The sequence below is a fragment of the Bidens hawaiensis genome, unplaced genomic scaffold (genome assembly GCF_021521415.1).
Source record: "Bidens hawaiensis isolate Kalapana, Puna unplaced genomic scaffold, B.hawaiensis_p1.1 tig00066177_1, whole genome shotgun sequence".
Lineage (NCBI taxonomy): Eukaryota > Viridiplantae > Streptophyta > Magnoliopsida > Asterales > Asteraceae > Bidens > Bidens hawaiensis.
In genome coordinates this window covers 17,444-24,296 of record NW_027506595.1, presented here as the reverse complement: position 1 = coordinate 24,296, position 6,853 = coordinate 17,444, and the positions used below count along the sequence as shown (strand labels likewise).

Sequence of the window (6,853 nt, the reverse complement as noted above, 5' to 3'; positions counted from 1 at the left end):
GCCCCTTTTCTCTGTTATGTTTTTCGGGGTTGTGTGCATACTCCTGTGTTTTTATTAATACACATAGATTAAGTGGTAAGTGTATGTTATATAATGACTTTTTAAAGATATATGAATGATATTAAAAATGATGAACGAATGTAGAAAAGGTTAGGAGTATATATGTAGATCTTTATGAATATATATATATGTGTGTGTGTGTGTGTGTGTGTGTATTTATATCTAGGGATATTGGTTTTTAATACTCTCAACTTTCACCCGTTGGTTGATATCACTCTCAACTTTCACTTTGTCTCTCACCACTCCCAACTTTTATCTTATTTTCTTCTATCACTCCCGAACTAACGTAGCACTAACTCCGTTAAATTTTTTTAATGATGTGGCTTTTTTATGATGACTTGACATTTGTTATAATGATGTGGAATTTCTTGTGTGTCAAAAAAAACCATATTATCACATACCCCACCACAACCCTCCCACCACTGCTCCACAACCTTCTGCTTTTTCCGTCGTCACCGTCACCTCCGTCACCGCCATCATCTCCACCACAGCCACCACTCTAATGGAAACAACTACTTCCCCTTCAAAGAAACCGACCTTGTTTCATACAAGTTTGACCAATCTGATGGAAACAATTAGTTTATAAATGCTCAGATCTGCACCATATTGCAAAATATAAACAAGATCGGAGCAAGTAACTAACCAAATGTGAAGGTATATCCGTGAGCGGATATGAGTTTCTTGTTTGCCATAGTGATTCTGACTGAGCTTATCATGTTCATCATCCATACACCGACACTTTCTTCCGGTTCTTCATCATCCTCTTCTCACAAATTGAATCGAAACTGAGAAATTTGGAGAGGGCAGAGGCACTGACGGCGATTTCAATAAGTCAAATGAGTATTTGATGTCGTTGTAATGGAATAAGTTGTTTCCATCGGAGTGGCGGTGACGGAGATGACTACGGTGGCAGAGAGAATAAGGTTGTGATTGATGAATGTAGGGTTTGGGATTTGGTAGGTATGGTTGTGGAAGAGTTGTGATTGAATATGGTGATGATATGGTATATATTACACATAGGAAATTTCCACATCATTTAAACAAATGCCAAGTCAATAAAAAAAGCCACATCATCAAATAGATTTAATGGAGTTAGTGCTCCGTTAGTTCGGGAGTGATAGAAGAAAATAAGGTGAAAGTTGGGAGTGGTGAGCGACAAAGTGAAAGTTGAGAGTGATATCAACCAACGGGTAAATGTTGAGAGTATTAAAAACCAATATCCCTTATATCTAATGTATGTATGGCAAAGAATGTATGGTTGTATGGAAAGAAGGGAATCAGACCCTAATAATATCCGAGGTATGCGATAGTAATGTACGAAAAGAAGGGCACCAGACCCTAATAATATCCGAGGATGAAGAGAACCAGACCCTAATAATATCTGAGGATGAAGGGTGCCAGACCTTAATAATATCCGAGGTATGTAGGGCGAAATTATCTTTAAAACGTAAAGAATTATGTATGTATTAGTAGACTAAAACAACAAAGTATGAAAAGTATGAAAGTATGAAAGAAAGAAAGTATAAAGTATGTATGTATGTATGTATGTATGTATGAATGATGTACAAGCAGGTTATGGTATTTATATGTGTCTCCGGATATGTGTATGTATGTATGTATGTGAATGTAATGTATGTTGCATGATTAACTAGAACTCACACAGCGTAGCTGACTTTTAGTATGCACACAGGTAAATAGGATGGAGGACCTGGCTTGAGGGGGACACATGGCATGGACTGAGCTGACTGACATCTAGTGAAAAAAAGCTATGATGTTTTATGTTAAGACAATGTGATAGTTTAAAGACAATATTTTAATGTTTTCTAATGAATGTTTGATGTTTTTATATTCCGCGAAAAGTTTTAATTCACTATGATATTTAAAACTGTGTTTTTGAGTAAATCCAACGCCAATGCAGGGCACCGGGACTGTGGCCTTACATAATTGTCGTTTCTTTTTATTAGCTATGACTTTTGTTTGCCCTTGTAAACGATTAACATCTAGTAATAAGTTCTTGGTATTTACTAAATTGTCATGGTGTAACATAAACCACTGGTATGTGTAATTAATGGTTGAGATTTTCATCTCGCACTTCTAACTATATTATTACATCTCCCAAGATCCATCCCACATATATATATATATAATTGATTTTTTTCGAGAACCGCTTTGAGTTTTAAGAACTCAAAAGAACTCAACATAACAATTTTTTTTTAATTTTTTTGTTTACATATATGTAATATGTAGGTTACATATGCGTAAAAAAATTACAATATTTTTTTCCATACCGAATCGACTTTTTACATAAGTGTACTAACGTTTACACTAGCGTAATTATCACACATCTTTATTCTCTCCCCTAATTCAATTTTTAAACAGATTTAATCTAGCCACATATTTTATACTCATTTAAATGATTGTGTGGTTCAAATTGAGTGCATAAGTTCTTACAACTCATCAAGTTTTCAACTATCCTTCTCCTATATATATATATATATATATATATATATATATATATATATATATTCTTATTCTAATAAATTAAAATAACCGTGAACAATTGTCTTCTTTTGATTAATTCTTATAATTTTTCCCCTCCAAAACTAAGATCTTAATTAACCCTAATATATCTAATAAGTCAATAATTATTCACTTTCTTTTTACACTTTATTTATTTTATATCTACACATTTTTATGAAAATAAATTTTAACATATTATTTTACTATATAGTCTAAAATACTTGATAAAATCTAAAAATCAACAAACCATGTTTATAAAATATTGTAAAAATATAATTTCAGATGTTATTATTAACATATTGTACTATGTATATTGTAGAAGATTGTAAAGAAAAACAAAACTCGAATATGCTTTCATTTTACAAAGTAATTTTTAAATCATTAAATTATAAATATATGCTAAAAATTCGATCCATTTTTTAAAAATCGATTCATTTATCTATTATTAGTATTGTTGTTGTTGTTGTTGTTATTATTTTAAATTGTTATATAAATTTATAAATTATAAATATATGTTTTAAATCTATCCATTTATTTTTTAAGTTAATTTTGTAAACTATATATATGTTAAAATGTAAGGAAAGTATATACCAATCACTTTAAGACATAACACAATTTATCATATTTAATTTCTTAGTTTATTTTATCAAGGATTGTTTTGAGTTTTTTGTGGAACTTAAATTTGATTTTTATGAGTCAAAAGTTGGTAGATAGATTGCTTGGTACAAGTTAACTACATTTAGGTCAAAATTTTTTATGAGTCAAAAATGAGAAATCTGAGTATTTTTAAAATTTTGAGAATGTAAATAAATTTATCGTTAAATTTGTTACAGGTTCAAAGGTTGACTTGAAAATGTCAAACAGATAAAAGTTAGAATTTTAAACATGATTTAATTTTCAAGTTTCGACATGCCACCCCTGGCATATCAATGCTTCTAACTTTTATCAAATTTGAAATATTTGTGGCATCATTAACTTTTCTTTCAATGATCAGAACATTGTACGGGAAGCATACCATGCAAAACTATGATCAAATGAAGCAAAAAATTCATAAAATTTAATATGTTAACATGTTATTTTTTATGTTGTCATTATGACAAAGTTGAGAAGCCTCCTAAAAGCTATCAAAATATTTTTCATGATGTAAATCAGAAAAACATAGTTTTTGAAGAACATCCCTCGTTACAATTTAATGTTCTCATTTCCTTCGATTGGTGATAAATCTATACTATGTAATATATAAAACTTACTAAGTACCACATGTTATCACCAAATTGATTCTTACAAAAATTTTCTCTCCTCTCTTTCATATTAAATACCTTTGACAATTCTTTATCTTATTAATAATTTTGTATTTCTTATTTTTTTTACTTTTTAATCTTTCATTTTCTCTTTTTAATAATTTTTTGTTATTAATAACTCTATATTTCATTCTTTTACTTTTTAATATTTCATTTTCTCTTTTTAATAACTTTTTCCTAATTTAAACAATTAAATATCAACATACATATGTTATTTTGTTTTATACAAATATATATATTAGTTATTAATATTAGGTTTTTATAAGTAATCAATTTTCACGTTGATATTGAATAATGATTCTAAAAATTAATATTTTTAATATATTATATTAATTAAGGTTTTATAAAAAATGATATAATTGGATGAAGATACAAGATTAATTTTAAAATTAAATTTCAATAAACTTTAACTTATTAAATATATATGATTACTTACTAAATTACAAGTTTTTTCTTTCAAACCCTAAAAAGACAAATTCACTATTGATGTTGTAACATCCCGTTTTTTCTAGTTTCGTTTAATAAACGAAAGTATGAGTTATTATGATTCGGGCTAGTGTTGGGTTAAATGGAATTGGGTTATGGACTTGGATTAGAGGAAAGGAGGAAAGACCATGGGCTAAGCCCATGATCCATAAATATATAAACCATAAACACCACTTAATTCCTCATTTACACATATTCCATACACCATTCAAAACACACACACACACTTAAGCTCTCTCTCTCTCTAATCCTCTCTCTAGCCAAAAAATAGAAGAGAAACCGATCCCGTCCCAAGGTATGATAGTATTATGTTGTATGAACTTAAACCCGTTAGATATGGTCACGAAACGACGAGCCGACATCGTTAAACCGTTTAAGTCACGAGGTTCGGGTGGAATCGGGTATAAACCGAACCTAAGATGAACTTATGGGTCACCCTAGCTCAGATCTGGATCGAACGTGACGAAAAACGGTGAAAAAAGAGTTAAAACTCGTTTTTCCGGCGAATCCGCGGCTTTCCGGCGGCGGCGCCGGAAAAGTTAATACGAGGTATGAATGTCAGGAAATGTTCTGACATTCCCTGACCTAACCCTAGTTCGCTAAGGGGTAACTAATGAATTAGAAGTAATTCGCTAGCTGATTCGTCTAAGGAAATATAACGAACTAGCTTCAGTTCGTTAAGGGAAAAGATAGCGAATTACCCTTGATTCTCTATAGTTAAAAGATAACGAATTGGAAAGTCCAATTCGTTACATAGACTGGTTCGCTATGGACTAATTCGTTAAGGGTCCAGTTCGTTAGAGGGTTTAATTCGTTATAAGAACCAGTTCGTCATGACAAGTCAATTCGTTAAGGATAGGTGACGAACTAGAAGTTTAACAGAATTACAGAATGCTCCATGGACTTAAAGTAGAATGATTTAATTACAATTAAGCCCTTGAACTTTTAAGTAGCAAGTTAATTAACGATTCAAAATGTTAATGGAAAATGTGATAAGACAGTTAGTAGAAATAAAATTTTTCCAAGCTGACCCCAGCCAGGGGCTCTGCCCCTTAGACCCTGCTAGGGGCTGCCGCCCCTAGACCCCGCTGCCAGGGGCGCTGCCCCCGGACCCCTGTTCGTTGAGGGTTATAATTAGACTAGAAACGCGAGATGAGTAGTGATAGTTAATTAATGCATGTAATTATTATACAGTTAGCCGTGCCCAACTAAGGAATAACTATTAACGGTGAACGTATTCGACTTTAGGTGAGTTTCTAGCCCCCTTTCCTTGTTATGTTTTCGGGGATGTGTGCATACTCGATGTGATTAGTTAATACACTTACCTTAAGTGTTAAGTGTATGCCTTATATGATTATGTATAAATGAATGCTTGACGGTGTGTGAACGATCTTCGGATATCGCATGTACCGTCGGGTAATAGTTGAAGATATGAATGATATGTATATAAGGTATGAATAATTGCTTGTCGGTACGTGAACGATCTTCGGATATTGCACGTACTGTCAAGGTATAATGGTATGCATAATGTACGAATGGTGAGAAACCCCATCCCTCTCTTTCCTTTTTTCGTCCCCATGTCACCACACCGGCGGCATGGGGACGAAAAAAGGGGGATCTTATCAACTTGTTCCGACCTGAGATAATAAGCTCATGAGCTTGGTCTTACTTCACTGTCGAGAAACGAAAGAAGACTTCCATCTCCAAGTTTAACTCAGACGTAGCTCCCTTCTTTTTGGGTGTTAAGCAGTGTCAAACCAAAATACCCAACAAGCATTAGCTCTCCCTGAAAAGGAGGTGATCCAGCCGCACCTTCCAGTACGGCTACCTTGTTACGACTTCACTCCAGTCACTAGCCCTGCCTTCGGCATCCCCCTCCTTGCGGTTAAGGTAACGACTTCGGGCATGGCCAGCTCCCATAGTGTGACGGGCGGTGTGTACAAGGCCCGGGAACGGTGTAACGATTCCGGAAATTCAGGTATACCCTAGCCGGAATATACCATTTATGTGTTATTTAATACTAAATATATGAATTATAATGTGTTTGTACGAGTATATAAGATTCCCAGTACGAATTATACTCGAATGTACAGTTAGTCGTATTGGAATTACGATTAACCGATGAACGATTAATGAAACCCGAACGAATCGGGGATTACGTCATAGATGAAATATATGATGTTTAGTAAGGTTTACGAAGTATTAAGGCTTCGGGATAAGTGAATTATAGCACAGAAAAAGGATTTCGATTTATTAGTACGTCGGTACGTTAAACGAAACCTTTAACATCAAACCAAGCAAGAGACGATCGATCAAGCCGAAAAAAGATGCACAATGACCGACAATATGATGTGTTGAGTCAATAAATGTCATGGTTTAAGTTTTTAAAGATTTTAAATCGGTTTTATATAAATTTTATTTTTAAGCCGAAAAACGACCGTTTTAGCCTCGTTTTAAGCCGAATTAAGTGTTTAACCGAAAAACGA

General features: G+C 33.1%; 1 pseudogene; it reads right to left on the bottom strand.

Moving 5' to 3' along the window:
- Positions 1-6,170: 6,170 nt before the first annotated feature.
- LOC143618239 (18S ribosomal RNA) lies at positions 6,171-6,303 on the bottom strand (annotated as a pseudogene).
- Between the last annotated feature and the right edge of the window lie 550 nt (positions 6,304-6,853).